Here is a 15,620-nt window from a genome sequence, read left to right as displayed (position 1 = left end):
ACGAGGAAATGGCAGCCATTATTTTTATGCCCAGGTAAGAAACAAATGCAAATAATATTATCCAGACTGCAACATGAATAAAAAGAGAGCGGTTTGATACAATGTTTTCTCACGAAACAAATATATATTTTTTAATACAGTAGGAAAGGCAGGTCGTTTATTGTACAACCGGAGGCAGAAGCGGTATTGCAAAAGTAACCAATACACTTCAGATCTCTCTATATGTTGAGTTCTATAATAAGATACACATCAAATTCAGCCTGTTGTGAAGGAGGACTTAAATTAATTCCTTCAGTGTGTCTTTTATAAACGCAAAATGACTACTTCTATATGTCTCTGCAAAAGTGAAATATGTATTGAAGGCAGCAGGTAAAAATCAATTCTGAAGTTCTTCCACTAGATTTGTATCATATTTGGCACATAACTGTAGTTTTAAAGGACATTGTGGTTGTATTTGTAGTGCAATTATTCCTCCTCCTTATGGCCGTAAAATAAAACGGTGAGAATCCTAACATGTGGTATGCGTTGTAGACTGATTCCCTAATAATTTTGTCCATAATTCTTCCAGCTGTGACATGTGCACATGTGGCAGAGTTTGAACATGCTTGTGTGGTTTAGCTGGAAAAGTGTCACATGTGACTAATGGCAATTAAGAAGTCATCAGCAATGATTTCATTGTGTCCTTTTTCCCCCTCACTAGCGAGGAGTCTTATTTCTGTGTGTTTTGAAAGGGTACACATTTTAAACAACTCTTGCATGCTTAATGCATCTCATGGCCCATAATTCATCGGGAGAAAACCACATGATGATTCACCAATTAAAATGTGTTTGGCGTTTGATTAATTCTGGTCATGACTCAATTATTTAGACTACTTTCTAGACACATTTCGATGTCCAATAGTATTTTTACGGCTGTTACATTTGGAGCCTGAGGCAATAAATATATTAGTGTACATCCTATAATAGCTGCATTTATTTAAACCTTTATGTAGCTGTGAAGGAGATTTAAACTAGCAATCAGTGTTGATATTTCTTCTTGCCCTTTCCAAACCTGTTTTACATTTATTTTTTAGAATCTGATGCTTTGTTCAGGAGATACATTACGTTTGCAATATTAAATGTGCAGGAGGTGAAAATGAAGCTCTCCCCCAGAGCCCATTGCAATCTAAAGTTTACCATGGTTACCTCAGATGCTAGATATGAGGAAAATTATGTTTTTAACAACGGGTGGAAAAAATTGTTTTAAATACGAACATGGCATTCTCAGGGGTCTAGTGACTTAACATTAAACTCTAAGGCTTCTGGGAGGGGGGGCTACTTTAATTAAATATTTATAAGATTATTATTATTTTCTTTAATACTTTGGTTTTATGCAAATTGCATTTACAAATGTTTGAGAGCCGTCATGTAAAATAAATAAATACATAAAATGCTGTTAGATGAAGTTTAACATTTTTTCAGAAGGTTTTTTCGCATCAGCCAAAAGCAACAACCACAGGCACTGCTAACGCACAAGAAAGCACATTCCTACGTGTGCTAAAGTTGCCAGAAGGGAAGAAGGCCACGGGTTTAAATGACTCCTCGGAGAGACCACAGAAACAACTTTTTATTTTCTCCTCGACACTGTTGATTTGCTCAATTTGTGAAGTCATGTATTTAAATCCCATCCGAAAGAAAATTGGCCAAACAAAGAGAGCCTCTTGTTTCCAGGAGCAGACGTGCTGGGCATTTGTGTAATGCAGCTGAGAATCTCGCTTAGTACAATATATCTGACTGGGTTTTTTTTTTCATTCCTTACTTTGCTCTTCCTGTAATTACAGCAGCTTTAGTATTTTGAGTGCGAGTGGCCAACACCAACCTCATTCTCGAATCTATAAAAATGGAGGGAACACACGATTAAAAATCTGACTTTGTGTGAAATGAACATATATGTGCAGCTTTATTTACATAGTGTTACAGCTGTAATACACATGACATAATCATATAACACATAATGAGAATAAGCGCATCAGACATAAAAGTAACATTAGGAAAAATTAGTGATAAACAATGGGACTCCATTGTTTATCATTTTTATATTGCCCCAACAGCAACTGCACCCATCATTATTAATTCACTATTGCAAGCAGTAGCGGGGGTTTCTCTATAGTTTATTAGGAAAAATTAGTCCCTGCCCCGAAGAGCTTACAATCTAATTGGTAAGTAGGAAGAACGTACAGAGACAGTAGAAGGGTGTTGTGGTAAGTGCGTCTGCAAGGGGCCATGGTAACTGCATATGCGTGCCTTCAAAACATAGTTACCCCTTTCCCTGCCTCTAAAGCTGCTGGTCATATAAGAAAAATGTCTTCTTTGTAAACAAATAATATCCCTAAAACCATGTTTCAGAAGAAAAAAATCAATGTCACTCCCCCAACCCCACAGTTTGAATTTAAGTTGGGACATTACTAAGGCTCCTACAGGTGCAAGACATCAACTGCTCTTAAAATCAACTCCCTGGGCTCATTGTATGTGCAGAGATACTTTCGTTTCCCTACACGGGGGGTGGGGGGGAGCAACCAACAGGCCAGGTATTAGTGATATCCCTGCTTCAGCACAGGTGTCTCAATCAATGACTAAGCTTACTGATTGAGCCACCTGTGCTGAAGCAGGGATATCCTTAAAACCTGACCTGTTGGTGGCTCGTGAGGACTGGAGTTGGCCACCGCTGCACTATACACGTAGCAAATATATCATTTTTTTGTTGTGCTGCAGTGTCTAGTATAGAAACTCTTTGATTATAAATGAATTTCACGTTAATCATATTTTTAATATAATTAATACAAATAATATAGTTATCCTTAAACCAAAAGAGTAGGATTCTTGCTTCAATTATTGATGGGTTAAACATCGACTTAATTAGTGTTTTGAGTGAATGTATTTTATTCTTTTAAATGACTTCATTTCAGAAAATAACTTTATTTTTTATAGATGTTAAAAAAAAAAAAACATATTCCAATGGCATTTACTTAATCTGCTCTAAGGTAAATTGTTTATTATGTTGTCAAAAAGCAAGTACCTCGCTACAACCACCCCAAATACATAGAAATGAGAGCAAGATAAATGATCGCGCCTCAGCCCCCCACATAAAAGTATTTGTTGAAGCTGCAATAGAATTAAAGTCCCAGTTCCACTTGGCAACACAAGTCAAGTGAAAGCACTCAGGCACGTAACACCTTGTCTATAGTTTGTAATGATTGTTTCATAGTCCGATAGCTGTTTCTTAACTATTCAAATGTATTTAGAACATTAACTCCCCAAAAGACAAGGCTAATTCCAAATGATATAATACAGTACCAGGAGTCTTCAAGCGAGTTCTCTAAAGGGGCCAGACCAAATAACATTTAGGAGTAGAAGGGTCACAAGCTTATTGCAATGTCATTTAAGATGCAATCATTTTTAAGTCTTTAAAATGTATCTCATCATTGTGGAAGCTTTCACGACCTCTACACCATGTATATATTTACATTATATTTTACAAGTAAGTTTCAGTGTGAAAACTGCACTTGGATGCCTGAGCAACTCGTATTAAATTAGCAGGAGCAGAGAGTCTAAAGAATGCTGCAGTCATCGCAAAGTTGCTGTGATTTAGGCTGTTCCTAGAATATCAACAGTGGTATGTTATTTAACTGGAAATTAAACATAGTGCAGAATTTGATACCAAGGTATGTGATTACAATACAGTGAAGTCAGTTTTTTTTTAAATTATCTTTTTTTGGCTGTCTACGTGGAACGGAGGCATTAAAACTCTATTGTAACTAATCTTCTAAGCTTCTACCACTGTCTTTTCAAAAAAAGTGTGTGTGTGTGTGTGTGTGTGTGTGTGTGTGTGTGTGTGTGTGTGTGTGTGTGTGTGTGTGTGTGTGTGTGTGTGTGTGTGTGTGTGTGTGTGTGTGTGTGTGTGTGTGTGTGTGTGTGTGTGTGTGTGTGTGATCTTTTTATTTGCTATATGCAATACGGTGGAGGTTTCTTGTTGCCTTTTTCACCCACCATAACTTAAAACGTGATGGTGTATGTGTGTGTGTGTGTAAATATATATACTGTGTATACATATATATATATATAATAGGATAAAAAATGAATTTATTTGTTAATGAAAATTAGACCACGTGGAATTTGGGCTTCAGGCAGCAAGAGGATGTTTCAAAGTCTTGGAGATGTAATCCAGACTGTTTGTGACACAAGACAGATACAGGCAATCTGATAGGAAACATACAGTATCAGTCTGCTACAAAAACTCTTTATTGCCTAATATAGGATACATTCCAGTCTAGTAGCAAATTATGATTCGTTGTTTATTTTTTTTATCTTTTCACTTCCATTTCCAGATCTCATAACATCCTGCTCTGGTGTATTGTCTTTCAGTCTGTGAAAGGTCATGTGTCCCAAGTGGAGAAAGGACTTGGATTGCTAACTGGTTCTCTGAGCTACATAAATAACAGATGACTAAAATACAGCAAAGGAAGCACCTCTCTTCATTACAAATATGTGTTTGCACAGTTTTTCAGTCTAAAAGTAGATGGGCTTTTTAGTATTTGAGTCCAGTACTGTGCACATAAATTCCATAAGATAACGAGGTCTAATACTTTTTATGCGATTGTATATAGTGTCCCATAGACATAGAGTAACCAGCTTTCTCCTGACCCCGTATTGCTATTCCAATTCTTTCAAACGCTTCAGTATTCTATTGAACTAATATGGGAACTATAGGGATACAATCTATATAACCATTGCTGGACCCCCTTCCAAAATTCCCATAGTACAACTGTAGCACGTTGTTTGTGAAAAAGATGGAATTGTTTTTTGGAGTAGAATGGTTACAGCTGAATTCCATGCTCGACCTCATCTCCTGAACATGCTGCAATATATAACTTGCCCACCCCAATGTCTGTTCCTTAATTTAGCCCACCTGGGCTGAAACCTTTAGGCTAAGGCCCCGGTCTCTCCGCTGTAACGCGCGCCCGCGCTTTTGGCGGCGCGTTCAGCCGATTCCCCGGTCTGCAGCTCACTGCAGGAGGAGAGACCGGGGAGGGGGCGTGGCGGAGGAGTGACGGGGGCGCGGCCATGACGTCACCCGGCAGGTTCGCCCTCATTGGCTGAACCGCCGGGGGGCGTGCCTAATCGCTCGACGCGAGTCCTGCTCTCAATTCTATTGAGAGCAGGAGTAGCTCTCGTGCGAGCGCTGCGGCCCCCCCTCGCAGCGGGCCCGGCGCCATTGCGGGGAGGGCTCTCGTGCGCGCAGCGTCCGCCACAGCGGACGCTGTAGTAGGCAGCGGGGGCAAGGCCTTAGGCTTCATTTGGGGCTTTTTTTCCCCGCATCGGTTTGCCTGGTGCCTGTCCCAATCATTTGCTGTGTTTTAACGTATGTTCACAAAACATTGACTAAAGTAATGACTTCCACAGCCTGAAGCTACCAAAAGACATGTTATTGAAACTCTTTAATAATGGTAGCTGCAGACATCTCCACCACTAATTCCATCTATCATCCTCTAAACAGCCATACGGAGACCCTGACTGTGGGAATGGGATTTCTTGTTTGCCATTAGATTGGGCTAGGATCTCAGAAATAGTGGAGGATTACACCAAATCAACATGGCAGCCATGGGAAGAGTCTTTTTATTGAGGAAACTAAAGGCAGGCAGCTTAGTCTCAAATCCTGAAAAATGCACACCCTAGAGCAGATAAAACATGAAACGACCTCTCTAATCACATTATTGAGATCATGTTATGAGAAGAAATGGGGGAGTAGATAGGTGTGTGATGTTCGGCAAGAAGCAGAAGCCATTAGATTGGTAGTGAATCTCAATGAACATCAATCTTCAAAAGTCACCAGTGCATCGCAGTTTAATAGATGGCTGACTCTTGACTTCAAGAGAAGTAAATAATTGTATTTTTATCTTTCATTTAATATAGCTCCATTAGTGTAGAAGTAAAACAATATGGACATCTTGTGGCAACACTTAAAGTGTTTAGCCTGCCTTTAATATATATACAGCTCAACCCCGTTATAACGCGATCTGTTACAACACGAATCCGCTTATAACGCGATGCAAGGGTTGCTCCCAGTTTTTTGTATTTATGAATACTTTACAACACGATTATTGCTATCTTAATACTTTATTGTACAATGCATACAATTGTACATTATTTCTAACGCGGTCCGCTTATACCGTGATGTGATTCTTTGGACCCCAAGCACAGCGTTAAAAGGGGGGTGAGGTGTGTGTGTGTGCGCGCGTGTATATTTCTACAAGGGAAGGTTTGTGTGACTAAAAGCATTAAGAGAGGCTCAGTATCAACATTCAAAGAGTATATAGCAGAGATGGGAATCTCCAGTCCTCAAGAACCCCTCAACGGGTCAGGGTTTAAGGCAATATCTGCTGAGCCACTGATAGAGCCACTGATAGAGCTGTGCTGAAGCAGGGATATCCTTAATACTTGGCCAGTTGGTGGCACGTGAGGACTAGAGCTGCCCACCCCTGGTTGTAGAGTGACATCCCCACTCTCATGACATGTGTTCTCTCAGTAGCCTTTTCACTGCTGAGAAGAGAGCTACAATTGCATTGCTCTGCAGTGGTGGCACACAACCTCCCTTCCCATCCTCCTACCGAACGGGTTAAGTCCTAAACTGTTTCTAGTAGTTATCAAGGGAGCTGGAAATTATAGCCTGAAACCTTTTCTACATTGATAACTTTAAATAAAGCAGAGATGCTGTGTTGAACAAAGCTAACATTAACCTGATGTAATTATTAAACACTTGTTTAATTTTACTCATCACTTAATAAAATGTGCAATAGCTGTGCAGGCAGCTGGTTAAGCTTCTAAAAGTTTCGATTCCCAGGATAGCAGGGGGCAATACGTCTTCTTAATTAAGTCAATCTTAGTTTGGAGAAATGCTTAAAGGCCAGTGCGTTTAAACAAGGCCATTTGGATCTGTGATAAGGTCGATGTCAGATACAAGTAAGCAGTTAAAAGCATTACCTTGTTGAGCAAAACATGAGTGTGGTGGCTGTGCCGGAGACACAGTGATAATAATAAAAACTACATAAACAATTGCTTAATCTCTTCACTGCCAGAAGGGACATTAGAACAGGCACTGTCTGGCTTGAACAATTTAAAAATATTTTCAAATTGTCTCATTTTTCTTTCTCTTTCATTTGACTACCATATGTCAGTGTCAAGTGCGCCAGCCGTTTTCAGTGCCAGAGAAATATTTATGTTAGCTGATATTACCAGGGTCTGGTAATTATAGCTGTCTTGGCAATTTTCTTGTAATAAATGCCTTATATGTCAGCTCAGGTCTATGCACGTTTGGAAACATAACATTTGCACCTCATTTAGGGTCGGTCTCTTAAATCGCCCCGTACAAAACCAATAAGTCCTGAATACCCTGTGAAATTAGTGATCTTGGAGCTATGCTCTAGGGATGGGGTGCGCAAACTGGGGGGGGGGGGAGGGCGGGGGGGGCGGGAGATATTTCTGGGGGTGGGGGGGGCGCGGGCGGTTGCAGAGGCCCCGCGCTCTTCCCCGAGGCATTTAAATTAAATGCCGGGTGATTGCGTGAGGTCTCTGCAGCAATAAACTTACCATGATTCAGACGCTGTGGCGCGTCACCATGGCAACATGGCGTCAAATGATGCCCGGGGTCATGTGATGTATCCACAGCGTCATTTGACGCAGCTGCAAGTTAGGAGGCGGGGCGCGCGCACCTGGGCAGGCCAGGCAAGGGGGCGCAGCAGCAAAAGTTTGCGCTCCCCTGCTCTAGGGCAGGTGTGGTCAACTCCAGTCCTCAAGGGCCACCAATAGGTCAGGTTTTAAGGATATGCTCAGGTGGCTGTCATTGACTGAGCCACTGATTGAGCCACCTGTGCTGAAGCAGGGATCTCCTTAAAGCCTGGCCAGTTGGTGGTCCTTGAGGACTGGAGTTGGCCACTCCTGCTCTAGGGTTTAGATTATTTACGGATATAATAGTGTGCATAGAAACCTTTGAAACCTCACAGGTCTCTCCTTCACTTGGTTCTAAAATGATAATGGAGGCGTTACATGCCATTCAGCAGTCAATAGCCCTTCCCCCGATGTCAGGGGTGCGCAAACATTTCCCAGTGCACACCCCTGTCTGCTCTCCTCGGTGCCTTAAAGCCACCCCCCCTCCTGCTCGGCCCTGGCGTCAAATGATGCGCAGGGTCATGTGACGCCGGGTTACCATGATGACGCGTCGCTGGAAGGTAAGCGTGTTATAGAGGCCTCGCGCGGTCCCCCGGCATTTAATTTAAATGTCTGGGGGATAGAGCGCGGGGCCTCAAAACTGCCGCCCCCCCCAGTTTGCGCACCCCTGCCCTAAGTATTCGCCGAGTACCTTTCTCCAACTCTAAAGCCTGTCTCAAAACTCACCTCTTTAACCAAGCATTTCCGTAGCGCTGACATGCAAACGCATTTGCCATGACACCTTCTTTCCGTCTCTGTAAATTGTCCATAGATTGTCAGCTCTTTGCAGCAGTGCTTCCCTTTTGCTTCCGTTGTCACTTGCTGCTTTCCTCCCCGTTGTTTGCCCTTTATTTACCTTGCATTGGTATTTTGGAACGAGCTGGGTACACACTTGGCGCTATATAAAAAAAAATACAACATATGTTACTAAATGGAACCACTAAAACCATCTTCCTAATTCAGCGTTGATCACAGTAACTTTGGAAAAACTACGGCTTTTTGTGGTTGGAAATGAACGCCTCACAAAATGTTACATTGCACATTTCGTTGTATGTCTTGTACTTTTTAAGGCTCGTATAAATCTCGGATGCACTGACCTTGGCCCCCTGCAGACGCACTTACCAGAACACCCTCCTACCGTCTCTGTACGTTCTCCCTACTTACCATTTAGACTGTAAGCTCTTCGGGCAGGGACTCCTCTTCCTGTTGTCACTTTCATGTCTGAAGCGCTTATTCCCTTTATGTGTTAAATTATTATGTCACGTGTGTATATCGCTATGTACCTGGATGGCACTACACAAAGAAAGATATTAATACACACACACGGCAAACATGATGTGCTTAAATGTTAAATATATTAAACATATCATAAATGAACAACTCAAAATTAAATGGTGACTGAGTGGTTCCATCTTATTTCCACTCCACTATATCTTGTACCACTTTTTGATGGCTTGGAAAATGCCCAGCCTTGTTGGTTTTTTCTTTCTTCCATTCCTGCCCCTTGCATTCGAAGTACAATAAAAACTGGCTTCTTTCTTGATTGTAAATAGTTCTGGTTGTAGGTTTATTCTGTGCGTTGATTGATAAGGGCAGATTCCTTTCCTCATTAAAAATGCAGCTGCCTGACCATTCCATGGCTGCTTTTAAGACTCGTTTAACGATAATGTTTGGTCTCTTTGCAGTAGAGCTGCTGTTACTGCTACTTTTTAAATTGTTATTAAGCAATTAGGAGAAGAGACCTGCCGACTTCAATTTTAGCTGTGAGAGGAATGTCTGCTCTTTGGACTTGGGAAATAGTTTTACCCTTTTTCTAGGAGCGCATCATTGCCAGTGCTGGAGAAGCACAATATTGAAACGTAAAAACGTATTAATGTTTGTTTTGTGTGTGTGTTTTTGGCCCGTTTTTAAATTTCAGATTTGACATGTCCCAGAACAAAATATGATCCAAACAACTTTATTATTTGATTATTTATTTATTATTTATTTTTGCTAAAGGGTCCATCCCTTGTACAATCAACGTTAATTAATGTTTAATACATTGAATGAAGATGTTTTTTTTTTTTTATACAATGGTTTATTTAATTTCTTTCATGGTTAACAAATGCTCATTAATAATCTCCTTTTGGTGATAAATCTGCCAGTCCTTAAATCTACAGTGTTATATTTATTTTGATTTCTGTCTTTTTGATGCCATCACAGTCAAACAGATATTTGCTAAGCAGCCGCTAACCTTTCATTCAGCGGATCCGGAAAAGGGATTTTTCACAGATGCAGATAAGGGAAACAGTAAAGGGAGATTACCTCTTTCCTCGGAAGCTCATTGAAACATGCTTGGGCTAGACATAAGGGTAGCCTAAATACGAAAGAATACCAGGGTTTACATGGCGTCTGATGTTTTACAGCAGATAGGAAAATGGGCAGATACGGTGGCACAAGTGGTTCTTATCTGCGGTCAAATTCTATGTTTCTATGGTTACATTGATTGTTTCTGGCCCGCGATGTGAACTGCCCCTTTAAGCTCCTAATTACTAGGCAGAGTGACTAGCTTAACACTGTTTAGTTAATCGGGGCCGCGGAGAGTTGAAGATGACAGTGTTAAGCGTATCTTTGTTTAAAACTTGCACTGTAGTAGTGCCCATTTGGCAGCCACAAGCTTTTTAAGTCTGACTTCAGCGCGGTCTTGTAAATTGCACTCGTCAATAGAAAGGGGTGATTTTCCTTCATTACACGCTGAACTGTCCCATCATAATAACAGTAATAATTGAAGAGCTTCATTACTCTAGACAGCTTCTTGTCAAGCTGGGCCACAGTAATGGTTTATGTGACTTCCCATGAACTGGCTTCACATTTCGTGATTGTAGGACCAACAGTGGAGCCGGCAGCTGCAGCTCGCTTGTGTGTGAGCACAATGTCTGTCTGTCTTCATATAGAATGCAGGGGAGGAGACTTCTTTCTGCTGTCATAGGCGTGCTCGGGTGAACTGTCAGTAAGACAGGGGGAGTTGACAAGGAGTTATTTAACGTTACTACTTATTGAATGGGTGTTTTGTTTGTTTCTCTAACCCTATTCTTCACTGATTCATTTTTTCTGACCGTTGCTTTTGGGACTGAAGAAGTTAATCTCTTCGCTGGCCCTCTGACACAGGGTTAAAAACAGAGGAGCCATAAGCATCTCTGTGGCAACAGCATTCGTGGGTTAGTGAAAAGACATGATCTACTTCCGTTTATACTTGGTATAGTAGGGGGTCCATAATGGACACCCATCATCTTCTCTTCTATGCTGTTGTTACCTGCAAATGCCCTCCGGTAGTGATGGCATTAGGCTAGGTCCCCGGTGCCTGCTGCAGCGCGCGCTATGGCGTGCACTGCAAGGACAAGAGCCGCCCCTCAATGGGGCCGGGCCCGCTACCTGCCTTGGCTGCCGCGTTGCGCGAGCAGATTTGTCTGGAGACAGGAAAACTGTGTTCAGGACTTGCAACAGAGCGCTGGCCACACCCTCGGCGGTTCAGCCAATGAGGGTGAACCTGCCGGGTGATGTCAGGGCCACGCCCCCCCCCTCCCACCAGGGCCTCAGCCTTACTCTCTACCTGCTTTAAGTTTGCTTGAAGGAGCAATCCAAGCCCCTTTTTTTTTTCCTTTTAATTTTTAATACAGGGTTGAAGCAGGGGGTCTCCGGAGCTGAACCACGTTCAGTTCAGCTCCGGGTACGTGCTGCTTCTGGAGATACTTACTATTACGCTTGTGCTCCTACTCACAAGCCGAGGGAAAGGGAAGGGACCCGATAGCGAGGTGGGGAATCCGCGGGAGAGAAGAATGGGAGTGAGTTGCCGCGCAGCTGGGGATCGGCGCACGTAGTCACGTGACCGCGCCGCACGCAGGAGAATGCGCTACGCGTCCGGAGATGCGGAGCCAAGCTCAGGGACACGACTAGCCCAGCTGCATGTGTGCGCATGCTCTGGCAGCAGAGCGGGAATGCGCGCGTTCTCAGGCACCAACGCGGGGGGAAACCAATGCTTCAGCACAGGAGTCTGGAACAGGCCTCTGCGTGAATAGTAGCAGCAGACCATAGGAACTCAGGAACATCGGCCTAGCGTGGGGAGTAGCAGCACTGACCTCTGTGTGGAGAGTAACAGCAGGCCTCTGGGAACACGGGAAGACAGGCCTCTGCGTGGAGAATAGCAGCAGGCCTGAGGATACTCGGGTACTAATAACGAGAATGAGAGAGGAGCAGAGGAGGATAGAGTCCAGAGCACAAGGTCACAACAGAAATGCTTCTTGGAGGACATCCAGTCTCCTTAAAGGCATGGTGCCAGTAACAGAAGAGTGCAGAAAAAGTTCAAAGTAAGGGTTCTTTAGTTGAATGCTTTGGCCAAAGTATTGTAAGCCTGCTACCACGTCAAGGTAAACCCTAATCAGCAGGTCCTACACCCGCACGGTGAACTAACCTCAGTAGTAAATGAGTGACTGTCGCAGTCTTCCGGAATCCAAAGGAGATGAGTAAAGGTCCCAAGGAGGTCCAGGCAGGAACAGCATGCGATGGTAGTACTAGCAGGAACCAGGGCAGGTAGCAACTGACTTGATTGCAATGTGAGTCAGTGAGGCTTACTTCCTGTCAGGAGGAAGAGGGCAGGATTTGCCAGAGAGAAAGATGGCGACGCTTGCTTCAGAATACTTAAAGACACAGGATCTTGACTCGCAGCTAGAGGGTGGCGATCAGAAGTTAAATAGGTAAGGAAGGAACACGCCGCAGGGGGGGGCGTGTTCTGCGCATCGTCACTCTTACCTCCGAAGGGGTGCCGCTATCTCCTGCAGTGTGAAGCCCCAAGTCACATGGACCAACAGGAAGTCTCACGGGATGACATCACAGCTTCCTATTGGCCCGCCGGAAGTTTTCAATAGCGGCTTGTAATTTGAACCCTGGAGTGGCTACCGGCACCCACTACAGAGGTAAGTGCCTCAGGAAGCAGGGTGTCCACGGAGCTGAAATTTATGGGGTTCAGCTCCGCAGACCCCCTGCTTCAATCCCGTATTGACAAAAAAAATGAAGGGAAAAAACCCAGCATGCATTCCCTCTTTAAGGGCCAATAGACTTTACTTCCAACATGTATGCTCACAGGCGTGAGTTTCACGTAAAGCTAGTTCATAGTGGAAAAATCACCTTGTCAAGAAGAGTGCCTGAAATGCAGCCGGTTGTTCATCTGTTCTCCGTGGTAAAAGATTCCTTCAACCCAGAGTAATAGATATGCCCTGTTACCCCTCAAGATCTTCCCTGATTTGAGTTTTCTTGTGTTGGCCACAATGACCCTGTCATACCATCTGCTACAAATGTTCACCTATTCCTTGCCTTCAGCATGCAACAAAATCCCATTGGGTTTATTTTTTTTTTTTAAAAATAGAAAGAAAAAAAAGATTGCTGTTGGTTTGTTTGAACTACACACACACACTGCAGCTGCCATATAAATAATTTGAAAACAAGATAAATGTATTTGTTTGAGACACAAGGATGGAAAGGGATTTCAGAGCAAAACTGAACGTAAGGCTCTCTCCCTCCTAATGTTTCACACTTCTGTCAAAAATAACAGATGACAAAAGTGTTTTAGCTTATGCTTCCCCATCCCCCTCCGTCCCCCGCCAAGTTCTCTTTCATTTCAATTAATCACTCCAAGCAAAATTATTATCATTAGAAAAGTGAATGTTGATTCCCACCTGACTGTTGTTGCAATGAAGTCCTGTGAAATGATTTCTTAGACATCATTCAGATTCTAAAGGAGCATTTCCTTGAGAGAGAGAAGTTTCGGAGACGACTATTGGAAATCGGTTATTTCTTCTTTAGTACAGTATTACATAAAACAAGTCACGTACTAGCAATGTAAAGGAAGTTGCAACTATTTAATATCCCCGACAAATAAGCCAGATGCACAAGCAGGTTAATAAAAATGATGCCCTGTTAAAGAATAGTCTTGTAAAGTGTCGGGGGGGACCTGCACTTTTTAACTTGCTGCTTATCCTGACAGCTGTAAAAACCCACGTTACCTTGCAGAGTACATGGTAAAAATACGGGATCGATCTTCTTAAGTGAAAAAGAGTACTTACTCCATATAATTATAAGATCATGAACGCGTCTGTTTTTTTATTTATTATTAATATACTTTATTTCAAAGCCTCAGTTAATTGTTTAATTGTAATATTAATTGTGTTTTTCTTCATTGATTTAGCTCGGATTTTTGAGAAAGTATTTTTGTCAAGTTAAAAAAAAGTGGGTGTTTAAATACCAGAGGGGTCGTTCAATAAAGTGTGATAGTGCTGATCAGGGCACTATCGCACGGAAACGCCCTTGTCAAGGGGAATTTCCATACCGTAGTGCCCCCGTCGACACTATCATAATTTATTTTAAAGACACCTACAGTACTGTAAGTGGCTGCTGGCATGGAGAGACTTGCATTTTTTAAATGCATTTTAAAATCCTTAGAAATGGGCATATATATACCTCCAAAAGATGGCTCATTCAATTCATACGTTTGGTGCACTTTCATTACACTATAACAATGATTGTATGTAATGCCTTAATTGTTATATAGTAAAGTAATTAACGGATATTCAGTAGCTCCCATTTAGGATGTATTTAGGGAAGCGGTTCATAATGAACTTTCTAAACATAACACAAGTAAACACACTGCAGGGATTGAGAAGGTATGCATTGTAATCCGATAAGGCACCCTGTAATTAAAGTAAGGGTGCTCTCCTTAGAAGCTGAAGACATTTCATAAATGCAGGGAAAACAAGCATTTTAATAACGGGGCTGTGGTTAAAAGCTCCTCCTTCTGCATGGCACCACATTTTCATACAGCTCTGCGGATTTTGAAAAATGTGTTGCTTTTGCTTATAGCAAAAACTCACACAGCTGTTTTGTCAGCACAGCCCTGCTAGCTATCATTTCATGATGCAAAGTGGGGGGGGGACTTAGAAAATGGCACACTCACACACACACACTACCTGCAACAGACTAATAGTATAATGGATGCTAATGTCAGGAAAATAATTATTTATTAAGTTTTAAGTAAACAACCCCTGAAATATATATATAGACACACACACACACACACACACACACACACACACACACACACACACACACACACACAACTGTGTGTTTTGTCCCACAATCCCCTTACACGTTTGCTGATTGTTTACAATTTCAATGTAGCTGGATTTTTTTTCCCATAAACATTTTTACCAAAGTCTCTCGGGTGCAAAAATACCGCACCAAATGTATCAAGGAAGAAAAACCCCATGCGCTTCAGAGGCAATGCTTTTCCTTGGCAAATCCAGTGCTGTATCACCATGTTATTTAGTGTGCTTTGGCCCTTTTATTGTGTCGTTCTTCATATTCTTGTATTTGGCCCACATTTTGTTCATGTTTGAACGATTTGTCCTGTTCATACAGGTGAACGAATTAAGAATTGTTTGTGCCGACTTGCATTTGTCTTTTGTGCCAAGAAAAAGTTGGCAGACGATTTTGATGCACTTATTGTGCACACTTGAAGTTTAATATTACACATCGTATACTTCCATGTGACACAGACAACATCTGAACTTCGTCTCTAGCTCCGACCCCTGGTGTCATTCGTTCCTTATTATACGTTGGCGCATAGAGATGCACTCATTTGTTGTTCTTTTGTGTGTCTGTTATGGCACAGGTTATCAACGCCAGTCCTCAAGACCCCCCAACAGGTCAGGAATTAAGGATTTCCCTGCTTCTGCACAGGTGGCTCAGTCTTCGACAGCCACTGATTGAGCCACCTGTGCTGAAGCAGGGATATCCTGAAACTATAACCTGTTGGGGGTTCTTGAGGACTGGAGTTGAGAACCCCTGGGTTA

General features: G+C 42.4%; 1 protein-coding gene and 1 long non-coding RNA gene across 17 annotated transcripts in view; one reads left to right on the top strand and one right to left on the bottom strand.

The window, feature by feature from the left end:
• TENM3 (teneurin transmembrane protein 3) overlaps positions 1-15,620 on the top strand; it is an 816,371-nt gene that overhangs the window by 485,268 nt on the left and 315,483 nt on the right. The gene's annotated exons all lie outside the window — the stretch shown is intronic.
• On the bottom strand, positions 1,406-12,323 carry LOC142501265 (uncharacterized). Its single transcript, XR_012803453.1, has 3 exons — positions 12,188-12,323; positions 8,428-8,638; positions 1,406-1,871 (listed from the first exon to the last, which is right to left on the bottom strand). It is a non-coding gene; the product is annotated as an uncharacterized LOC142501265 (long non-coding RNA).

This window comes from Ascaphus truei, chromosome 1 (genome assembly GCF_040206685.1).
Source record: "Ascaphus truei isolate aAscTru1 chromosome 1, aAscTru1.hap1, whole genome shotgun sequence".
In the NCBI taxonomy this organism is placed as follows: domain Eukaryota; kingdom Metazoa; phylum Chordata; class Amphibia; order Anura; family Ascaphidae; genus Ascaphus; species Ascaphus truei.
This window is presented reverse-complemented; position numbering and strand designations above follow the sequence as displayed.